At 37.4% G+C, this 25,240-nt stretch overlaps 1 protein-coding gene across 3 annotated transcripts in view; it reads left to right on the top strand.

The window, feature by feature from the left end:
* The window catches only part of LOC120432188 (Kv channel-interacting protein 1), a 92,850-nt gene that overhangs the window by 54,401 nt on the left and 13,209 nt on the right, over positions 1–25,240 (top strand). Inside the window, exon 1 of one of the 3 annotated variants that reach the window (XM_039597328.2) lies at positions 24,599–24,876. The exons of the other annotated variants lie outside the window; for them this stretch is intronic. The gene's annotated coding sequence lies outside the window, so the exon portion shown is untranslated. Of the gene's footprint in view, positions 1–24,598; positions 24,877–25,240 lie in introns of those variants that run through there. 3 annotated transcript variants of the gene reach the window in all.

Consider the following 25,240-nt stretch of genomic DNA (forward strand, 5'->3'; position numbering starts at 1 on the left):
ACACGTTCGTCAATTCCGAACATCGGCTTATAAACATGACCATTGGTCTTGTACCACAGCTTCATCGTTATCCAGATGGGCTCCAGGGGCTTCAGAATGGTCATGTTGAAGGATATCAATGAAGACCCGTTGCGAAGCAGCTTCAAGGTACATTCGTTGATCGTCATGTAATTTGTATCATTTGCACCGTTGCAGATAAATCGCGTTATTCGGGCAGTAAATGGACGCTCTCCATTGTGGCCGTCATAAAAATCACACGATAAACGCGAAAGAAACAATACGCCAACAATAACATAGGACAGAACTCTTGCCATGAATTTAAATATTGTGTACATATTTATTCAGGAAATATCAAGCTACTAGTACCAACATTGCAAGGCCTGTGTTACTTAAAACAAATGAACGAACGCGATTCTGATGGTTCTAATTGCACCTTAATAGAACGATTATCGAACTCGTTTATGAGCAGGTATATTTTAAATAGCTAGGTATATTGCAAAAGTTGATTTTATCAGCAATCGTCGTATTTATCCAACTCGGTAAGCCTTGTTAGATAAATGTACGACCCGTATTGAACAAATCTGTTTACATCTAGTTGGTTCATTATAGAAAGTAGAGTTTTTGGGGGAAAGGGACACGGTTAGCTTCTTCTCAGGGCCACTAGGGTGGGTTAGACGTGGTTTACTACTTTAGGTCAGACATGCATTGCCACTAACTGCTCTTCTTCATGGCTCTCAAATTCTTCTGACAGAGGAATTGAAACGGATACATGTCTACATTAAGTGACTTTTATTATTCCGTTATTAGAATTGGATTTCTTAAATTAATCATAAATAAATCTAAAAATGCTTAAATTGACCACACAAAAGCCGATGTTCAAATGAATGATTTAATATGCTGATGAGTGGAACATTTATATAACGATTAGTCAAACGCATCATGAAAAACATCAAGCTAATGGTCGCACAACCATTAAAACCACCATGGTTTAGTAGCTTGGTTGATACTGAGCAATTAACATGGGCAAAGCGTTACAGGCGAAAGCTATTGTTGGTGTATTCATCTGCTCTCTTTTCCTTCCATGTTCATCATCCAACTTTTTCTATGGTGCTAGCGATGAACGCCCCTACCGAGTCCGTACGACGCGATTCATTTGCCTAGGTCCCAGAACCACCAAGTACATCAAAATCCACGAGTGTAGTTTAAAACTGCTGCGAAACGGATCCTCCACTATTTCCTTCAACGCCACAATTTTGCAACCACTAGAGCCGGTTTGGGGAACCGCAAAGATCATGTACAAGGGAAGTTCTCTCGCGTATCAACCGATGCTCGGTATTGACGAAAGTGCCGATGTTTGTCACTTTCTCGGAAGTGAACCTTTGGCTGGAAGCGCCAAAATCGGAAGCGTTTTCTACACTGCTCTTCGCAAAATGGTCAAGAAATATGCGCCACAACTAGCTGGACCGTGTCCAATTGTGGTAAGTTACTAAAAACATTTGTACAAGTAAGCTTTGATTAACGGTTTATATTTTTTAGGGAGAATACAGCATAATTAATTTCACCTTTCAGGATCACATGTTTCCGCCATTTTTACCAGCTGGAGACTACCGAAATGATATGAGAGCATTCGTCGAAAATAACGAAACACTGCTGGAGATGCAGTTTTACGGATCCGTTCGGGCCAAAGGAATGGCAGACTTGAGCATGGGTTAAGTTAAAAAAACAATCACCTCAATAGTTGACAACAAAGAATATTAACTCTCTGAACCCAAATCGCTTATAGATTGTCAAGATCCCCAAAATTTGATTTCAATCCTGAGACATTCAATAAAACCGAAAAAACTCCGTGCATTGTTGTCAGTTTTCATATGAAAGAAGTTTCAATCTTGTCGTACTATCTTGACACACCCAGAAATTTGATGGAAGTGCGACAACTGTCCGCTTTGTAAGCGGATGATTCTGGGTTCGATTCCCATCTGCTGCAACCTTCCATCGGATGAGGAAGTAAAAATGTCGGTCCCGGCCTTGGTTGTTAGGCCGTTAAGTCATTCCAGGTGCAGGAGTCGTCTCCATGCCATAAGTACAAACAACACACCAAACCAAGCCTACTCCGGTGGAATCGCTGGTGGCGGTTGGACTCACAATCCAAAGGTCGTCAGTTCAAACACTGGGGTGGAAGGTTCCTTGGAGTAAAAGAGGTTTGGGTGCTCTCCTCATTCAAGCCTTCGGACTCCTAGGTTCGAGCAGAAACTTGCAATAGAGACCACAAAAGACCCGGGGGTCGTTAATGTGGATGGTTTGATTTGATTTTTTTGCGACAACTGTTCAAAGGGATTTCAGATCAGATCATGTTTGACACAAGTACGACCTCAATTACCGTAAGCATTTTTAATTATAACTCGGGACTCCAGCAACCAAATTCAACCAAACTTCAGGACAATGAACAGAATGATCAACTAAACAAATCGTGTGTGTTATTGTTTACATTGCGTGCTCTCGTTTTTGTTTATTCAACGTTAATATTTACTCGTTTTTCTCAGAACGTCAAAAAGCGACGTGCGACAAGTTGGCTCGACAGCACATATCAAAAAATTATTAAAAAACCTTCACTTTCCAATTAGGACCCAAAAAAGGTAAATCAACCGAGGCGAATCAACACCACAGCCTAAATAGGTCCAAAATGTTTTAATTAAATATTATGAGAAATAGGGTACGTTATCCATTAGTGGACCCGTTTCCTATAAAAAAAATGAAAAAATCAATAAAATCACAATTTCAAGCGTGTTTTTGTCTGCAAATCTTTCATTTGACATGTTTAGCATCATTTATTTAAAACAATATTGACTGACATTGAAGTGTCTTTTTCGTCAAAATAAGTGCTTTGAGTTGGACATCTGAAATCGGCAATGACCACTAGCATTTTCACAACAAAACATCATTTCTATTTCATGATTGAATTTGCTATCCAATCATTTTTGGATTGATCATTAAACTTCAGTAAGTCGAAATAATGCAAGTTTAAAGAACTTTACTAAAATAAAGCATTTTTGTGCAAAAATAAGGGGGTCCACTATTGGACAACGAAAATCCAAACTTTTTCAAAACTGGACCCTTGTTAATTAAACCTTCAAAAATGAAGAAAATTGTGTAATTAAGCAAAAGATTCCCATAAACATACAATAAATGCTTGTTGTAATCATTTTTTTTTTTTCAATTATGAGTATAAATATAGCTGTTTTCATGTTAAAAGAACCAAATATGCTGAAGCCGTAAGAATTTATAATTATTAAAAACTAAAGTTGATTGTACTTAACTGAAGCATCATAATTGAAGTTTGAAATGGGGTAATTCTCTACCAACTCACACGAAATCGGGAAAAGTTGCCCCGACCCCTCTTCGATTTACGTGAAACTTTGTCCTAAGGGGTAACTTTTGTAACTGATCATGAATCCGAGGTCCGTCTTTTGATATCTCGTGACGGGGGGGGCAGTACGATCCCTTCCATTTTTTGACATGCGAAAAAAGAGGTGTTTTTCAATCATTTGCAGCCTGAAACGGTGATGAGATAGAAATTTGGTGTCAAAGAGACTTTTATGTAAAATTAGACGCCCGATTTGATGGCGTACTCAGAATTCCGAAAAAAACGTATTTTTCATCGAAAAAAACACTTAAAAAGTTTTAAAAATTCTCCCATTTTCCGTTACTTGACTGTAAAATTTTTTGGAACATGTCATTTTATGGGAAATTTAATGTACTTTTCGAATCTACATTGACCCAGAAGGGTCATTTTTTCATTTAGAACAACATTTTTCATTTTAAAATTTAAAGTTTTTTCTAACTTTGCAGGGTTATTTTTTAGAGTGTAACAATGTTCTACAAAGTTGTAGAACAGACAATTACAAAAAAATTATATATAGACATAAGGGGTTTGCTAATAAACATCACGAGTTATCGCGATTTTACGAAAAAAAAGTTTTGAAAAAGTTACTTTTTGCGTTTCTCTTTGTTTCGTCGTCCGTGTCTGTCGCGGGTGACCATGAACGGCCATGATCGGGGGGCAAAAAAATTAAAAAGCTAAAAATTGAAATAACAGGCCACGGTGTCAACATTTGAATGAAAATAGTAGTTTATGCAACAAGTTGCAAAAAGAGGATTTTTTCAGCACGAGTCGTACATTTATCCAACGAGTTTCACCGACTTGGATAAATACGAAGAGTGCTGAAAAAATCAAATTTTGCAACGAGTTCCATACAACATTTTTTGCAATTCCAAAAAACACACACTGAAATCAAAAAAATGTTGAAAAGTGTTACTTTTCGAAACAAGTGCTGAAAAGTTCAAATTTTCAGCATCCATTTGAGTGCTGAAAAGTAGAACTTTTCAGCATTTGTTTTGAAATGTGTTTCTATTCGATTCTGTTATTTTTAGTAGATAAAAGTAGGCTGTTTCGTCACGCGAGCGTGACAGGAAAAGTAGGAAGTTTCAAGACGGAATTGCAAAAAAGTGTTTTAAAATGCATCATACACCTGTCCAGTTGTTTTGCAATCATTGATTTCCAAAATTTCTAAGTACTGACGAAAATTTTATTTTTGCGAGAAAAAAAAGTTTTTGTGGTGCTGTACATTGTAATTTCAAAAAAATTCAAAATATTTTTAAACGCGTCCAAACATGTTTAATATGATTATCAATGCAAAAAAAAGCATTTAAGATGATTTTCAGTTGATTAGACTTCTATTTCCATTGAAATTTTGATATTTTTTGAAAAAATATTTTTTTGCCCCCTGATTTTTCGGACAAATTTTGAAGGAAGGGGGGTGGCGACATTAACTTTGAAAAATATTTGCAACGGCCTAATAAGTCAATAACAAAACTTTTTTTAACAATGAATATGCGTTGTTTTATCAGCAACTGGTACTGTTTTGTTTCGGTCAACTATTTATGTAATTAATATGGGAAAATGTGCATCACAAAATGCCTTTTTTGAATCATTTTAATGTTTACAGTAGTTTTTGAAACGTTTTCTCCGATCTTTTTCGAAAATAAATGTGTTTAAATGTCTGTAAGGTTTTTTCTTGTTTTAAGCCAAATTTGTTAACAAAACGTATTTGTTTATGATGAAAAGTGAGCAAATCCATCTTTTATTCATTATATCTATCATTTGACCTCCACCATGCATCCAAACACCAAATATCGGTTAAATTTGGTTTAAAAATAACAGTTTTCCTTTAGTGGACCCGGGTCCACAATCGGATTATGGACCCGGGACCACTATAAGAAAGGGGGGGTCCAAAACAGGCAAAAAAAAACTTTGTTTTTTTCGAATGGCTATTTTCCTGCTCAAAACCAAATAACTGATGGAACAAATAGTCAAAGTTGTTCAAAAGACTTCAGATTTCAATGTTTTGCATTGTAAAAGGTTATGAAAAAGTTCCTAAAATATTGAAAAATCGTGAAAAATTCGGGTTATGGGTTATGGGTTATATGGGTTTACAGCAAAAAGCCTTAGATCAGAAAGAAAATTGAAAAGGCAGTATGATAAGTAGTGATCTACTTAAGTTTTATTGCTAAACTATAGGTTATATTAAACCAAAGTCATACACACAAGGCATAAACTCACAATTACTGACGCTTCGTTTAGATATTTGTTGCAAATAATCAAATAATGCAAAAAACTAGATGCAATTTTTTCGAAACAATTAAATCGAGCTAAACACGCTATCGCCAGTGTGTTTAAAATTTCGCAGATCGCCAATATTGCCACTAGTCACAGTGAAGTATCCAGAAAACATGTATCAAACACATGTGCTCCGCGAAACAATTATTTTATCAAAAGTTTTTTGCACACTTTTTATTATCGCTTTGCTCGCTACGCACTCATCGAGTGACTTCTTTGACAGTTCCAAGGGGGAACGTCCCTTCACTGTTCGAATGACGCGTTTTATTTGCAAATACAACAAATCTTCGAAGTACGTCGTGATTCACGAGTGTAACTTGAAGCTTCTGCGTAATGCCAATTCTCTGATATCCTTCAACGTAACCTTCCTGCAGCCGCTCGAACCTGTTTGGATGACCTTGAAGCTTTGGTTCAGAACAAACGGTCAAGTGTTTAAACCGATGTTTGGCATTGATGAACGTGAAGACCTGTGTCAAATTTTCGCTAAAGAAGGCAACGGAAATGCCATTTTGACGGTATTTTATAAAATATTCAAGCATTATATGCCACAAATCATCAGGCCGTGTCCGTTTTTGGTAAGTTTGTTGGTAATACCTCAACTACTTAATTACAGTTTTTAATTGATTTTTTATTTGTCACAGGGAGAATACAGCTTAAAGAACTTACAATTTAATGACAAAATGTACCCACCCTTCACTCCTGCTGGTGACTATCGTTTCGATTTTGAAGCTTTACATTACAGTAACGAATCTTTGTTCGCACTGCAATATCATGGGTCCGTCCGGTCCAAAGGACTTGCTGATCTAAGCTTGGGGTAGTTGACGATGGTAATGGTATGATAAAGACTAAACAATGGAAAAAAATCTAGGCTTGTTTTTTCGAAAGTTTTATAATAGGCAACAAATTCATAGAACAATATAAAAAATGAGGATATTTTTAGATATTTTCATTTCTTTTCAGCATAAAAAATAATCCAATAGTAAAAATAAAAATTGATTTGAACACAAAAAAAATAATTGTGGGTGAACATGCAAATTCGTACGAAGGTCTTGGAATTCCGAAATCTCATCAACTCACGCTTAGGTTTTAGTACATACATTTTCAAATTTCAAATTATTTGAATCATCATGCATGAAGCACACGATTAAAATTTACATGAACACGCTATCACCCGTGTGTTGATAATAGCTCAAATCTAGATCAAACTTTCAAAAGGACTTCTTAGGACAAAGTTTCATGCAAATCGAAGAGGAATCGGGGCAACTGCTGTGTGAGTTGACGGAGAATGACCCAAATGTTAATTAAAAATCAAATGTGTACCCTTAAAAAAATTATGTTTAGAAAAATAATCAAAACAACTAATTGGAAAAAATAATGTCGTACAACGATATAGCGATAAGAAAAATATTCTAAATCGCTGTAACCAATATTATCAGCAATTCAAACTTAATTTTAAGACCCAATTATGGATGAAGAAAATAATTATGTCATTATTTCAATAATAATACAACAAAAAACGCAACAATTATACCTAGCATCACGCAATTGTTCATGGTTTTAAGTGACAGGAATGTTTGAATTTTGACTTATGTTACTTTAACTTTCATTAGAGGTCGTGTACAAAATGGTTGGACTCTTACTAAAAGTTATATCCTGCATCTTTATGGGTACAATGTTCCTTTCGAGATTTTCGTGTGATCTTTTTGACGGTCCCGCTGGAGAGCGACCTTTCACTGTTCGAGCAACACGGTTCATCTGTAGTGGTGAAAATTCATCCAAGTATCTCAAAATTAACACGTGTAACTTGAAGCTGCTGCGCAACGGATCTTCACTGATATCCGCTAATTTCACTATACTGAAGCCCTTAGAGCCGGTCTGGATAACCATGAAGATTTGGTACAAGACGAACGGTCGTGTTTTTAAACCAATGTTTGGAATAGATGAACGTGTCGAGGTGTGCCAGGTGCTAGCTAACGGAGTCGATGTGAAACCGATAAACAAACTTATGTACAACATTTTCAAGCAATATCTGCCACATTTCTTGCGACCCTGCCCTCTGTTGGTAAGTTTGAGAACTGTTTGATCGCCATTGTGATCGTTCACTAACCATAAAAATATCTTTTTAAGGGCGAATACAGCGTTACGAATTTTCAGTTTGACGAAAAGATGTTTCCACCGGTTGTACCGGCTGGAGATTACCGCAACGATATGCAGCTCTTACTTTCGAACAACGAGACTGTGTTTTCTGTTCAATTTCAGGGCTCTATCCGTGCCAGAGGCCTAGCAGACTTAAGTTTAGGGTAGAATATCTGAGACAGTATCATTGTAAATTACTGTTTTATTTTGAACTAATTTATCTAAGCTGAGATAGAATCAACACAAGTAATTAATAAAAAAAATGTTCAAATAAATGTAAGTTACACACAAATCACAGTGATTAAGTTTCCAATTTATGGGTAGGTAACATACATTAGATCAACGTTCTTGTGGCAACGAAGTGAGACATGGCATAACTTTACGTTGAGTTATGCTGTGGCAGATTGAAAAATGCATTTTTTTTCCTCTTCCCATTAAATTAGTTTATTTCCAGCACATTCAAGATTACACATTAAGGTCAGAATATCTTTTCAATATGGCGTAACCTCGCTGGTTTCCACCAATTATTGCGGAAGAGAGCACTCCCCGCATCCCTAACCCAGGCTGAGATCGACGATTCCCTTGGCTCGCACAGTTCCGTAGAACTTGACAGCGTACAACGTTTCGTTATTAGCGTTGTAAAACCGTGCATCGGTACGCATGTCGCCGGCGGGCAAAAATGGAGGAAACATACTTTCGTCGAAGATGAAGTCCTTCACACTGAATTGACCCTGAAAAAAAAGAAAGAAAATGTAAATTGTGTATTGGGTATTTCTAGTTTTCTTAATCCTAAACTCATTATTCGATTGGAGTTGCTTCCAGAAACCCTTTTTTAAGAGCATTTTAAAACTCTCTTGTTTTTGGCAGTACACAGTCACGAAATATTCTAGCAGAGCTGATTTGGCCATAATCCTCAAATCAAATCAAATTATTCGCTCTACAGCATTGCCTTGGCGTTCTCGATTGCGAGATTCCTACTCGAAACTAGGTGTCCGAAGGCTTGATTGTTGAGGCAATTGCAAACCTCTTTTTACACCTTAGCTTCCATCCACCCCGGGATTCGAACTGACGACCTTTGGATTGTGAGTCCAACTGCCTACTAGCGACTCTACCAGGACAGGACCCAGGGAGACGACTCCTACACCTGGACTGAGCTAACGACCTAACCTTTTTTTTAGGTTAGTCCGGGGCCAACATTTACTTCCCGTCCGACGGAAGGCGTGATCAGACAAATCTCGTCTCAAAATTTGCCACCGGGACCTTTTGGGATCGAACCCAGGCCGACTGGGTGAGAGGCAATCACGCTTACCCCTACACCACGGTTCCGGCTATAATCCTACACGGAGAAAAAAGAATTCCCAAAATCGTGAACACCCGTTCATGAAATTGGGAACCACGAACAAAGTGTTCAAATTCCATGGTACGTTTTTGAAAATCGTACCATGGCATTTGAACACTTTGTTCGTGGTTCCCAATTTCATGAACCGGTCGTTCACGATTTTGGGAACTCTTTTTTCTCCATGTACTGTGATGGTTTGATGATGGTAGAATATATCTGCTAGAATGCTGTATGAGTTGACTATCCAGCTCTGTAAGAACTCTGCTAGAATTCTGCTAGAATGTCGTGAGTAGGTAGATGTAGCGAACGAAAGGTAAAATCGCGAAAGTGTAAAAAAATGTGCGATTATGAGATTTTTTTTAACACTGGATCGCCCAACGCATGTCCAACTTACACGGACGCCCAAGCCTCCCAAAAAAGGTGGAACGGTAACTTCAACTCGCTGGTTCTCGGGCCTAACACAACCAATCAAGATGATTCTTCTTTCCAGTGATTTGTTAGGATGTCTAGATGATTCTAGAACTTTGCAGAACTTAATTTGAACAAATCTGTAATTTCTGCGACCGAAAACATCGTTCCACCTTTTTTAAAAAGACTGCCTCCGCGGAATTTTCGGCGATTTTTTTTTTACACGCGAAAAAAAAGTTGGAACGATGTTTTCGGTCGCAGAAATTACAGATTTGTTCAAATTAAGTTTTGCAAAGTTCTAGTATCATCTAGACATCCTAACAAATCACTGGAAAGAAGAATCATCTTGATTGGTTGAGTAAGGCTCAAGAACCAGCGAGTTGAAGTTACCGTTCCAACTTTTTTGGAGCCTTGGGCGTTGGAATGTTAAGGAGATTCAAATTCTTGAATCTGCCGAAGGGTGCAATTCTAGTTTAAACTTGGTTGAAACTGTTAGATGTTGGTTTTTCAAAGCAAAATGTGTTTACTGAAGTATTTCCTTTAGTATATAAAAAAGAAACAAATTTGAAAAAAAAAATGCAGATTTAGTTTTTTTTGTGTTCCACATCATAGATTTTGGTTTGATTTTATGGTATTTGACCATCCTGAACATCCAAGAGCATATTTTAGTCGGTGTTATTTGCCCAAAAAATACCTAAATTTGAAATTTTTGTGACATTTTTCTATGTCTAGAATTTCATTTCGGCGTCAGTGTAAAGTCTAAATTGTAACCTCTCTTAATTATTAATAAAGTTTTAGTTAAATAGTAAACACTTCACTTACCTGATGATTTCATGTTGTTCTCAGTGATATTCTTCGCCCAACCAAATACATCTGGCATTAATAAATGGAATATGTTTGAAGCTCTTTCTTCAAAATACTAAAAATGAAAACTAAAATTTAATTTAAATTGATCTGAGAACAAGACCAACAAAAGTTTTCCAAATTCAAAATTTTCCAAAACAATCAGAGAAGTGAAATACCACAAAAATACGACACAAATTTCGTATCCCAAAATAGCAAAAATCAACGATTTTACAATTTTTTTAAACGTTTTGTAACAGGCCGAGCCATGTAGCCCAGTGGTAACGCTTCCGCCTCGTAAGCGTTAGATCGGGGTTCAAATCCCGGCTCGGACCAACACAACTGGTGATCTTTTCCCTTCTGGAATCGATTGCTTAGTAAAGGGAAGGTAGTGTATCGTCACAAACTCGACCTATGGAATGTTAACATTAACCTTAACATGTTAACATTAAGTTGAGAATGAAACTGCCACTGAATCCGCTTTGTAAATGCTGGCCCCGATACTCTTCAAGGGCGTTCCCCTCAGGAACTGGGAAAGATTTACTTTACTTTGTAACAGCAAAAAAATAATCGTGGTTCCAAAATAACAATAATTGGACTTTGCGCGAATGTTTTCGTTTGTAATGACCGTCCCATAGCATCGTAGCTCGGAGGGCTTGGCGGCGGGTTTATATGCCCTTAGTTCCCAACATAGAGAAAAGAAGCCTATCATTCACGAGATGTTGGGATGAGGTGATGTGAATTATGTATTGGACTGACATTCCTTCCTTCTTCTGCTTAAGAGCCTAGGAGGACGCCGGTTTGAATATTTACATACCATTTTTGTATGGACAGCAGCCAAAATTGTATGGAGACTTGTATGGGTGAACCAATTACGCAAAATAGCTTATTTGGTCATAGGGAAGGCCCCCACAAAGTTTGAGTCAAATAAAAAAATAAAAAAAATAAAAATGGTCGAAATCGGCCGATTTCGTAGAGAGTTGCTCAACAGTCGTTGGCCACCAACGGCGTCCGCCATGTCAGTTTGTAGACCTCGAAGGGACACCCCCACGTGTGCAGGAAAAAATACTTCTACTTGGGATTTTGTTAGTAGGGAAGGGTAATGATTAGGATTCATTACAGCACTAATTGTCACAAAAGCAGTTTAAAAGCTTAGTTGTTAGGTTTTGTGTAAACCCATTACTTACAACAATCGGGCACGGTTTGATCAGTTGGGGCGAGTACTTCTTCGCCAACCTGAGAATCGTTTCGGAAAACATGTTTCCTCCCGTTCGGTTGGCCACGTACTGACAAAGCTCCAAGCGCTCATCGATTCCGAGCATCGGGTGGCAAACGTGCGCGTTCGTTTTGTACAAACTTTTCACCGAAATCCACACCGGCTGAACGGGTTCCAGGAAGGTAGCGTTAAAGGCCAACAAGGAAGAACCGTTGCGCAGCAATTTGAGACTGCACTCGTGAATCACCACGTGGTGATTGTCTTCGTTGCCAGAGCAGATGAAACGCGTGGTGCGAATTTCGAACGGACGCTGGTCACTGAAGTTGCCGTACCAGCCACCGGAAATGGTTCCTGCCAGAAGGGGAAAAGTAGTACACTGAACGATTTCGGAGCCATCCGGTGGACTCGTTTCAATCAATCTTTTCAGAACTGGTGTTATGATTTGATGCTTACGTTATTTAAATTAAGAAAGCGCATACAGCTCATCGACGATTCTTAATGAGTTTTTGATTGGTAACATGGGATGCTCGTTAACGAAACTGTGTACAAAATTAGTACAGAATTTCACTTGGTTATAAATATCATATCACAGAGAAATAGCGATTTATTCAGAAGTGGAACAGAAGTTATCCAAAAGCTCCAAAAAATCATCGAACTACACACTAGACTCCATGTTGCTGACCAATTTCTTCAGCTTGGTGGTTGTTCTTCTGCTGGTTGGAAATAGTTCCGGTGGATGGTATGGTAACTTCAGCGACTACCGTCCCTTCCGAATCCGAACGACCCGTTTCATCTGCTCTGGCCACGAAAACAACCATCAAGTGGCGATTCACGAGTGTAACTTGAAACTGCTGCGAAACGGCTCATCCGTGATCAATTTCAACGCGACGATTCTGAAACCGATAAAGCCTGTTTGGGTTTCAATTAGACACATGTACAAAACCAACGCCCATATTTACCATCCGATGCTGGGAATAGACGGAGCGATAGAGCTTTGTCAGTACCTGACCCAAGGTACGGGTGGAAATGCATTCACCGAAGCTGTACGCAGAATGGCCAAACGTTTCGTGCCGCACTTGTTGAAACCATGTCCAATTGTTGTAAGTTTTGCTATGTTAATTCAAGATCCATTTTATTTAAAAAAAAATCTCCTCAGGGTGAATACAGCGTTACAAATTTCATCTACGAAGAGAACATGTTTCCACCGTTTTTACCAGCTGGAGATTGGAAGAAAAACATACGTTTCTTCCACGTGAATAACGAGACATTGTTCAATGTTCAGTTTTACGGATCAGTGCGCGCAAAAGGTGCCGTTGACCTGAGCTTAGGTTGAGGACTGGTGCCAATCTTTTCCTTAAAAAACAGTGTTTGCCTCAATAACCTTTCAAACCTCATGCACATAGAAACATAAAACTTTTTCACCAAGCAAGTAAATCAAAACGAGTTCACATTACTGGTTCACCATACCCTTAAACCACACACTGTTGTTCTGCTCCATTTCTCCCCTAGAATATCGCACCAAATTGAACCACAAAAAACCCGTTGTCATCATTAAATTATTTGAGTATAGAAACGACAGAACTTACGTACAGTCATAGGTCCAGTCCGGAAGCTTTTTCCACAGTGACTGGCAGATCAACAGAAAGTGAAAGACAAAAAAAATAGTATGCCGAAACGAGTCCTTGCCAAAATCAGTCCACCACAGTGGCACCACCAGACACAGGGCACGTGTACGTGTGTGTATCAATGGACGAATGGCCACGTGTTGGAGTGAGAACACTAACTTTTTTTTCTGGGTCGTGTCCAGTTTATTTCAAAGATGGGAAAACGTTTTCGTTTTCCCGAGAAAATAAATTGATATTTGCTGTTATTGTTGTGTGTCGTAAAATGGAACTGAGTATAGCAGAGGAATTCGACTCCGAGCTCGTTTGAAACGATTGGTGGAGGAGATTGGGTTGGCCTGATGAGAACTGTTGTGGCGGGGTCCCTTGTGGTCAATAAGGTTTATATTGAAATTTCTGATGTTTGAAATAAAGAAATATCGAACCCTATACTCCTAAAGAACATTTTTAGGAAGTTTTTTTTTCTCCCGGAGGTAATTTTTAGCAACTTTCGATCTACGAAAAAAAATATTTCTTTTGTTTTATATTTTTTCTTCATTCATTTTAAGTTTTTTTATAAGCATTATCTTATTTAGTTTGTTTGTTTTTTATTGATGTGGTCTAATCTTCAAACTTCAACCATTATCTTTAGTCTATTTGATGTTTTTATCACGTTTTCGACTTTTGAGTGTTTTTCATTTTTTTACCTTTTAAGGTGCATCAAATTGTGCGAAAACATATTCTGGGGCAAAAAAAAAATAATGACTAATAAATAGTTGATGATATTATTCAAAAGTAGGGACAACGTTAACCCCAGGTAATTTCCAATTTTTCAACTTATTTTTGAAAATTTTTAGTTTTGGGAACATTAAACAATTTAAAAATTTATTTCGAAAAACACTTGGTATGAACTAGAGGGTTAATATACTTTGAAGTGCTAAAAAGATAGTCAAATGAGACTCATTTTTAAGTGAGCTATTTAGAAAGCAAATGTTTTAAAAAATTATACCGTAAAGTGAGATTAATAGCCGAGATGACAATGATATTTTCTAGATGTTTTTTGCAAAATGAAAAATCCGGATTAAATACAAACGGAATGGTATGGAACCATAGTAGGTACCGTCATCTGGGGAGAATCGGGACAGCAGTGTTTATAGCATTTAATAGTTTTAAATTTGGAAATTAATGTACACATTTTGTTAGTTTAAGTCTGTTCTAATCAAGCAGAAAAATTAAAATATTGTGCTTCTAAATGGTTGAAACTGCTGTCCCAATTTACCCCATGTGTCCCGATTCGCCCCAGTTGACGGTACCTCATCAAGTAATTTTCAACAATCCCAATAAGTCTTCAAAGTTAACTTTTAGTTATGTATGCATAGGATTATTCCAAAACTGCAGTGTAATGTTTTGAAACAGAATTCAAAAAATGTTATTGAAACAGAATTCAAAAATATCTTCATATTTAAAGGTATTTTCTTAGTTTTTAAGCAACGATTTTGAAGTATAACAACAACTGTATTTTCTTAGCAAATTGGGCAATTCCATGCCAAATAGGGAATCGGTTGTACCGGACCATCTCCGATTTCAATGAAGCTTTGTAGACATGTTATCCTACGCTTATGTAAGCCATTTTTGTGTATATGGAGCCAGTTTCACTCTATAATGACATTTGAGAAGGGCGTAAGTGTTTTAAATATTTTTGTAACTCGTAATTTAAATATTTCTGTGTTCGAAGCCGTTGCATCGTATCAAAAAGTGGTCAAAGACAAACTTGTAGGAAATTTGACGGGCTTTTCGACAAAAATACACTGAAAGAAAAAAAGCACGCCACTTTTATGAGATTTTTTATTTTTTTATGTTTTAAAGTCAAATTTGAAGGTCCACGATTTTCTCATTCAATTTTATTGTGAAAATAGCCTAAGATGTTACAAAAAGACTCACGAAAAATGCAGGATGAAGCAAATCACCTCAAAAAATACAATAATCATTTACTGAAACTGTTTTTTTTTTTTTTTTGAAAAGTGCTCGAAACGTCAAAAGTTTCATTATTTATTTTTTGACAATTTATATATGACAGACTTGATTTTCCCGTCTCGTAAATATTTTTACCGGGAAGCTCGTCCAATTACTACCATCCACTGAACTACACTGAAAAAAATATTCAGTTTTCAGTTATAAGCAGTGTTGCGTTCCTCACGCGCTCATGCGCTCGTGAGCGCTCACTTTTCGCTCTTTTGTGAGGAGGAGCGCTGCGCGAGCTAGCTCACGTTTGCCCGCGCTCACGTTTGCTCCGATTTTTTCAGCTCGCGTTTGCTCCACGCTCGCGCTCGCGCTCATATTTCGCTCACGGAGCGCTCATTTTGGACGTGTCGCTAATCAATTAACGCTTTTGAGAAAGTTTTTTTTTTTCAATTCTTGATGGATTTTTTGCTTAAGATGCAGTAGGACTATGAAAATATGACTTTGTGAACAAATTTTTATGATATATGAATTGAAATAGCTTATTTTCATCAACCATGTTTTGCCTTCCTCACTGAGGTAAGGCTATAATCCTGCTCTAAAAATGAACTTTGTATAAAAACGTCGTAGACCCACCTTCATGTATACATATCGACTCAGAATCGAAAACTGAACAAATGTCTGTGTGTATGTGTGTGTGTATGTGTGTGTGTATGTATGTATGTGACCAACAAACTAGCTCATGTTTCTCGGCACTTGCTGAACCGATTTGACACGAACCGGTTGCATTCGACTTGGTTTAGGGTCCCATAGATCGAGTTTTATACAGATTGAAGTTTCGATAAGTAGTTCAAAAGTTATGTATAAAAATGTGTTTTACATATATCCGGATCTCACTTAAATGTATGTAAACTATGTTCGGGTCCATCACCCGACCCATCGTTGGTTAGGTCATCAAAAGAACTTTCCAACGAGCCTAAAACATTGAAGATCTGGCGACCCTGTTTCGAGATATGCCCACTTAAGTGATATTGATGCACTTTTTTGAAGCCGGATCTCACTTAAATGTATGTAAACTATGTCCGGATCCACCATCTGACCCCTCGTTGGTTAGGTTATCAAAAGACCTTTCCAACGAGTCCAAAACATTGAAGATCTTGCAACCCTGTCTCGAGATATGCTCACTTAAGTGATATTGATGCACTTTTTTGAAGCCGGATCTCACTTAAATGTATGTAAACTAGGTCCGGATCCACCATCTGACCCATCGTTAGTTAGGTTATCAAAAGACCTCTCCAACGAGTCAAACACATTGCAGATCTGGCAACCTTGTCTCGAGATATGCCCACTTAAGTGATATTGATGTACTTTTTGGAAGCCGGATCTCACTTAAATGTATGTAAACTATGTCTGGATCCACCATCCGACCCCTCGTTGGTTAGTTTATCAAAAGACCTTTCCAACGAGTTCAAAACATTGAAAATCTGGCAACCCTGTCTCGAGATATGCCCACTTAAGTGATATTGATGTACTTTTTGGAAGCCGGATCTCACTTAAATGTATGTAAATTATGTCCGGATCCACCATCCAACCCATCGTTGCTTAGATTATCAAAAAACCTTCCCAACGAGTTCAAAACATTGAAGATCTGGCAACCCTGTCTCGAGCTATGGTCACTTAAGTGACATTTATGTACTTTTTGGAAGCTGGATCTAATTTAAATGTATGTAAACTATGTCCGGATCCACCATCCGACCCATCGTTGGTTAGGTTATCAAAAGACCTTTTCAACAAGTCCAAAACATTGATGATCTGGCAACCCTGTCTCGAGGTATGGCCACTTAAGTGATATTTATGTACTTTTTTATTCCGGATCTAAAAAATAGATGAAATGTTTGTACAATTCCATCACATCAGCCATTGTTGGAAATAAGTGAGGAAGGCTCCAACCACGTAGGTGGATTAAGTTTGTGTTTTTAAATAAAAGGTTGGATTCGCAAGGGTTTAATATTTTTTTATACATGCAGTTGAATGTATAAATATTTCAGAATTTAAAGGCCTAATTGTATTAGAGAGGTGCGGGCGGAGGGGTTTAGACGGCTTAGTAAAAAGGCCTGTAAACCTTAGAAAAAAAACGAAAAAAACCATGAAATAATTCAAGAATATTTGTGCTGGGGTAAGTTCGATTCAATGTTAAATGCTTGGTTGATAAAAATATAACATTAAACTGTTTTATGTACCTAAACAGTGTTTTGATTACATTTCCAGATTGCTGGTCAGAATGAGCTACCATTAAAAAAAATCCGTTTATTAAATCTTTCAATGATTCAGTGATTAGAAACGGCTGATCATTTCTATAAGGTTAGTCTCTATTTGGCAAACATTTTAGAAAATAAGGTAACATTTTTGAAACGGTTTTATTTTTAAATATAAGCCTCAAAATTCCTAAGGGTTGAAATAACTCTTTTGACTCAAGTCAAATAAATTGTCAATATTTTTCACCACGAAAAGGGCGGCTCTTCTTCCAACAAGTGGATTTTATTCAACACTTCCGCAACCAAACCTTTGAAAATATTCAATTACAAGTTATATATGATTTTTTGAACATGGATGATTGTAACTGTTTAAAAGATTATTTAAAAATCAATAAAATATACATAAATTGTCATTTTTTTTGTTGTACATAACAACAATACAATATGGATTTGATTTGTGAACAAACAATGCATCTCTTCACGTCAATGAATGTTTACATTATGAATTTAGTTTTTTGTTCCTTGTTCGAAAAATGTCTAGATTTTAAATAGAACATAGATTTCGGTTCGCTGACCAAATCCATTTCATTGCTTTGCTTTGTTTGTTCGACCACTTTCTTGTTTGTTTTTGCTGCCTGTGCTGAGATAGTTCTGGAAACTTCGTTCCAAACAGGCAGATGCTTCAACAGGAAAAAACAACTACCTACTTTGGCTCACCAGCTCACGTGAGCGCAAAACGCTCCGGTGAGCGTGAGCGAGCACGAGCTACCTGATAAAAACTCACGCTCCAGCTGGAGCGAGCAAGCTTTCCGTGAGCGCTCGCTCATTCGCAACCCTGGTTATAAGTAATGCAATAAGCTTATATCTGTGAGCCTATATTTCAAGAAAATGGTACCTAAAAAATCCTGTTTTGGGCTGGAATTGCTCAATCATCTCTAATACTATGGATGGAAATGAAAAATGCAACCAAATTGGTTTTGGTGGCAATGAAAATTGATATCAAAATTCTTATGGATTTAATCAAACTTGGAACATTTTATTTACTTCATTGCTAATTTGAAAACATTGTAAAACGTCAGAAATTAGTTAAACAAACAATTTTCAGAAGAAAAAATAAAAAGCAGCCTTACTAGGGGTCAGTTTGACGTAATTCAATTTGCACACTTCTAGGCTAAAAATTGTAAGAAACTCACTGACCCACCCGGCTTTTAAGTATTGTTTGACCTACCCCAGTACATGTTAAAAAGGTTAAGACAAGTTTTACGGAGCATTCTTTTATTACGTAACGCAAAATTTGGGATTTTTTTTGCGAATTTTCCCATTTAAACTTCAACGATAAAAACCGGTTTAGCTCAAAATTGGCACAATTACTTATTATTGCCTAAAGAATCGAACCAGGGTTTTTCTTTTCTTGTCACCCTACTGAAGCATAAAACAGAGAATCCTCTTTTAACGCGGTGCGTTACGTTTTTCTTATTTGTCGATTTCTCTGGAACGACGCAACATTTTTGCAATGTTTTATAAGCGATTCGTAGGTTTTGTTCAGATCTATAAAACGCGTTTTGAGGCTTGCAAAAATATTGTATGGTTTAAGAGAAATATACAAAACAAAAAGCGTAACGCCACCGCGTAAAAAGAGGATTCTCTGCATAAAATAAGGTGTAAAAAAATCTATCCGTACATTTAACATTAGATTTTCCAGATAATTTTAAAAACTGCTTCATACATTTCCGCGAAATTCGGTGTTTTTTGGAATTATGTTCCCCGTGAAAATGGGAAATTTAGAGTGTGAAAAATCACTAAGCATACAAATAACACTTAAAAATAACTCCATCAAATATTCTATCAGAAGATGCATCCCACCCTCAAGGACGCGTCCATCAGAACAGAACCTCGCTCTCGCGTCATAAAGTCTCATCTTGCATGGTGAATTTAAACTTACATAACCTTTCATTTTCTTGCCGCGAAAGGAGAAACCCCAAACAAGCGCTGCGCGTGACTTATCTCTCCGCCGAAGCATTTACATCGAAAGTGGCCCATAAATAATCGTGTCGTAGTAAGTAGGTGTATGTATGCTGCTGGTTCCGCAGCTGGAATATTATGTTTGGCCGAGCTTTTCCTTTCGAAAGTTTGTCCAAAGTTCCTTGTTTTTTCATTAGATTAAGTGTAGGAGAAGGTTGGAAAATTTAAGATGTAACACTTTGGAACTTAGGAATAATAACACACTCCAACGGAATATTTTAAAAATCTATGCTCTGAGTGTCACAATATATTTGAGTACTTCCAAGTCCCAAATAAACGTTTTGAACAAAATTGCAATAATTCGACAAAATACATTTTTTATGTTTCTTAAGCGCATTCGTAAGAAGTAAAACTAAAATTGAAAGATGTTCTTAAACACTACCCAAATGATTACCGCAGGGAAATGTCTCTAATCTCGCCGTGCACATCGCCATCGTGGCTACTTTCCGTTCACCACCCCCCGGATACCACGTGGAACATTGATGCCGACGCGAGTTCCGGTTCTGCTCCGAATTTCTGCTCCACATTTTTACCCTCGATACTTTGAAGCTTTTCTTGGCACTTTTCTTCCATCTCAAACTACCCTTGTCGGTCGGTCGTTTCTTCCACTTTTATCTCTGCCGGTGCAAGTTTGGAACGGTGCCCAATTTTTATGGAACACCAGTTTGAATTCGTTACATTTTGCCGAACCAGCCCACGTTCGTGATTGTCACTGGAGATCACTTACAGTTTGGAAGGGAATGTTAAGCGGAGAAAAAAGGTTCACTTTTTGTAAGGTGTCTTGAGAAAATGTGATTCTGAAAAAAAAAGTTGAAAGAGGGACAGAGAGAAACTCAATTTTTAAAGATTATTTTGAATTCCAGCAACGTCTCATGAGCTGACATCACTAACGTAAATCATCGTGATTTTTTGCGTCCTGAAAAGCAAGATAAAAGGCAAACTTTTATGGCTTTTACGTTATACTTTTAAAATTGTTTCATATTAGCGTTTCTCAAAAAGATTGCTAAAAATTAATTATAAAGACGAAAATTTGCAATGCTCGATTTACAACTCTGTAATTGAGTAATTCTCATGTATTTCGCAAACTTTGACGAGATTAGTATTCCCTGTGTCAATATAATTAATTTTGCATTTTGTGAGCTAGTCATACATGTGAATATTCAAAATTCTGTATCTTGAGCAAGGATGTTCTGAACGATTTGCTGTCTTGGACAAAGATTATCACTAAAAGTTTCATTCACACATCTGGCAATCTGGAGATACTCTTTATGGCCACTTAAGTGATATTTTTGTACCGATTTGAAAATCAAGAAAAAATCTCAGTTTGGGAATTAAATTTGAATTTTGAATAACAAAAAGACAAATAAAAAAACGAATTCCGGGTTTTTTTCCGATGAACCTTTTTTTTGTTGAAAGTCCCAATCATAACCTATAATTTTGCGGAAGACACCAAGTCGATCAGATTTTATTTTTGAATTTTCACATGCTCATTTTGTATGACCAGCCTGTGAAGTTGTACAAATCAAAAAAATGGTTCTTTTGACATCGGGAATACATGGACAATGTCTAACATATAGAAATACCAAGGCTGTGGAGTCGGAGTCGGAGTCGGAGGCAGAGTCGGTGGAGTCGGGTCTTTTTGGGAAGCCTGGAGTCGGAGTCGGAGTCGTAAAAACTCGAACAGCTGGAGTCGGATTCGGAACCGGAGTCGGCTAATTTTTTTTAGCTAGAGTCGGAGTCGGAGTCACAGCCGAAAATCTTAAATTCAACAAAAATTATGTTTTTTTTTTATTTTTTATAATTTGCTATAAAACAGATTAATTTACAAAACTTCTTATATTTTTAATTTTTTTCAAGTTGCATGCGCTGCGTTGCCGTTTTTATCTTTTTTTAGAGATCACTGAATGACAACCTGTTAATCAGCTCTTACCCAAGTATGTAGTATCATCATAACAAAAAAAAACAATATTGATTTTCTATTCAGAAATATTTAATTGATTTTTGACTGCATCCTTTTGCCAATAACTCAAATTTGACCAAATTTAATCTAGTTCTTTCTGAAAAAAAGTACACACACAGTCATCTTATACCCCGATAGCGAATGTCTTGGTGGTTTAAAGTAAATAAATGTTCAGGAAAAAAGTTGCGAGGTACATCAAAAAATATAAATAATAACCACTATTTATGGAAAGAAAACAACAAAAATCACTGACAGGATAACTCTTCCAACAAATATTCAACGATTATAACAATCTATTACTTGGAACTCAACAATCACATTTTGTTTATAACTTTGTACAAAAAATTTAAATTGTCTGAGAATGTTGATCCTTAGGCAAACTATTTTGATATTGTTGCAAATTATCGTTGAACAAATCTAATGATTTCAGGATAAAACAGGATTTCAAGATGATAAAATATCCGTGACCTAGAAAATATTTATCCTGCGGATTATTGTTTTTTTTTTTTCAATTCTAAGTTTTTTCATATATCTTCATGGAGGCACACGACCATTCATAAAGCTTCGTTTTAGGTAAAGATGCAAGAAGTATCGCGAGCCTCCTTTTAAATATATAAAAAAAAAAATTCAGATAAATCCAAAATTCCGAGGTAAAATATTTTTTAGGTCACGGATATTTGAAAAGGACCCCTTAAGCGTTCTTACCCCGAAGATTTTTTTAGATACATTGATTTGTAATAATAAACTTCTTCAGCCTTGGCGTGATGTCCATGTACGTCTTAAAAATTTCAATGGAGCTTTAAAAAATAGTTTCGCTTAAAATTTTTATTTAAAAATACAAGGTTACTATGATAGTCAATGCGCTTCTTATAAATGTCAACTTAAATTCGGATTCAGAGTCGGAGTCGGCTGTTGGTGGGCCGGAGTTAGAGTCGGAGTCGGAGTCGGTTGGATCTGAAAGCCGGAGCCGGAGTCGGGGTCGGCTAATCCCAGAAAGCCGGAGTCGGAGTCGGAGTCGGAGTCGCTTGAAATATGACCGAAAACGTAAATTGAGTTAAGAACGCCATATTGTGCAGCTCATAATGGCTCATCTTTTGACCTTCACAGATCCCCAAAATTCGATTTCAACTCTGAAATATTGAACGAAATCCGAAAAAACTCCGTGCGTTTTTGTCACTTTACATATGAAAGTAGTTTCAATCTTGTCATGCTATCTTGTCACTCCCTGAAAATTGATGTAAGTGCGACAAATGGCCAAAGGGATTTCAGGTCAGAACGCGTTTGACGCAGAACAGAAAAAAAGTTGAATTTTGGAATGTTGAATATTTGCTAGGTTGAATATTACCAATTTTTTGAGTAAATACAAAGAGACGAGTTGTTCCTTTTAATTCCGCTATATATTATTATATATAGCGGAATTAAAAGGAACAACTCGTCTCTTTGTATTCACAGTAATGCATTCTGCTAAAACGCTCAACCTAACCACAACAATTGTTTGATGTGTAAAAATGTGTACCTGATAAATATTCATCAGAAACTGATGAAAAATTCACCAATTCCTGATGCAATATTACAAGCAACCAACTTTAACCAAAGCTCTAGCTATCCATATTCAACCACAACCTAGACCACAACAATTCTTTCTGAATCAAATCAATACTAAAGTTTGTTGAATCAGCTGAAATCTGATCGGACATATATCCTGCTCACAATGTAATGGCTGAATGACATGTTCCAAGGTCCAGGTCCGTATCAACATCGAGGCAATCTGAACCAGAACGGCAACTCTCAAAGCAATTCTCGACTGTTTGTTTATTCATACCATGCACCTTTCCCTACAACTTCTACTATCAATTCTTCCGCAACAAAACATGGTCCAATTCATCCCCGGGCTCATGTCAATCAATGTTTTGGGCACCAAACAGGATGGATTTTTTTTTCAATTTGTTCTACGCCCAGTACAGAGTGGATTCGCTAATTCGAATGAAAATGCATCCGAATAGGCGAATCCAAATTCGCCAATTGGAACGACTGACAGCTGTCAAACGCTTGAAACCACGTGTTCAGAAATTGTCGAACAATGGTGTTGAAACGTCAACATCAGTTTGACAACTGGTTTTGACGTTTCAGTGCTTTTTAATTCGAATACGTTCGAATTAGCGAGTATTCGAATGAGCGGACATTCGAAGTAGCGAAATTCGAACTAACGAATCCGCTCTGTAGTGGGTGATCACATCGTTTGTGTATTTTGTGACCTAATTTGGGTTCCGAGTGTAGTGATTCCTCTGAAGGGATGAACATTTGCCAATTCGATGGAGGTGCGTGATACTTTGTTCGCAGCAATAAGATGGATGCGTGGCAAATCTGGTACCTCGTTCGGAACACATTCTGAGACGTGACCAGATTCCAGCTGATGTTTTTATGAGCCCGAAAGGAATGTTTATTTAGTTTCTTCGTTACCCAGAACTGCACTCTGGGGTGCGATAGCAATGACTGCTGAATGTATTCTTTCTGGAAAGAAGATGTTTTTGCTATCTGAACCGAGTATTTTTCTTCCCGGACGACGTTCCAGTGAATAATATAGGTCAACTCGCTCCAAAACATTACCATAATTTTGCTTCCGTCTTTTGTTGTAACAATAAACATTTGAAGTAAGAATCACGCAAAATAAATTTATATAATGTTTCCTAATAATGTGCATTTTGCAATTTCCTTTATTTCCCAACTAACTTACTTTGAGTTAATGCTAATTAAAATTCAGGATTGCAAATTCCTCCAGTCAAGCAAAAATGAAAAAGCTAAAATCTATTTTTTTCGATCCCCGGTTAGATTTTCGTCCAAGTGCGACAGCAGAAAAGGTCAACTGGCCGGCAACGTAGGCGAAGGCAGTGTGACCGAGCCATAATGAGAGTAATAAACGATTTTTAATTTAAATCGTGGCGCCTCATTGGTTCTGGGAAATTTTGCCACGTGTCGGAGGAAATTCCCCCGAGACAGCGCGACGTCGCGGGATGGTTTTTGTCGTAATTTTCGAATAGGAAGTGGGTTGAGAATTTTTCGCTCAAATTGAAGATACTGTTGCGGATTTACACTGTGAGCTGGAAATGGAAATGATTTAATGATTTTTTTTTTCTCTTGAATTTTGTGTGGACCCGAATAATAACCCCCGCATGTACGCCCCTTGTGCTAAGCGTTACGCCCACCCGTAACGCATATATCCGGTCAGCGGTCAGCTGCCAGTCGATGTCAACAAACTGTGCCCCCTTCCAACAACTATCTCCGGACGAACCAGACGTGTCGGGGATTCTCTCCACGGCACCAACCCAAGTTTCCCACAATGGCGACCGTGACAGGACACCGTAAAATTTACGGTGAATACAGTTTAGCGATAGTGGAGAATCCCCGGCATGTCGCGGGAAAAAGTGAAGTGATTTGTGAAAGAACATTTACTGTGAAGCATCAGGTAAGAATGTGTCGTTCTTTTGTGTTTTGGAGGTAGGACGGGAATTGGCCAAGATTGAGGTTGAAGTTGTATGTGAATCGCATTCTTTTTTTCTGAACAGTTGCCTCGAATCTTTGCCAGTGGCGTAGATTGGCCGGCGATACAGATCTTTCGGGGTTACACTTGCTCGCTGATCGAGAGATGCGCCGCGGACTGGTTAATTATTGGCAGGGATGCGCCGTTCTGCCAGCGAGCTCAATTTTCAGCCAGTGTTTTTCTTCTTGGATTTTTTTGTATGACGCGGTGAAAAAGAGGGAAAGACATTTTTTTTTCCTTTGTCTTTTTTTACTTTCACATGGTCGTAACAGTTTATAGAATTGTTTAT

Source organism: Culex pipiens, chromosome 3 (assembly GCF_016801865.2).
Source record: "Culex pipiens pallens isolate TS chromosome 3, TS_CPP_V2, whole genome shotgun sequence".
Taxonomy (NCBI): domain Eukaryota; kingdom Metazoa; phylum Arthropoda; class Insecta; order Diptera; family Culicidae; genus Culex; species Culex pipiens.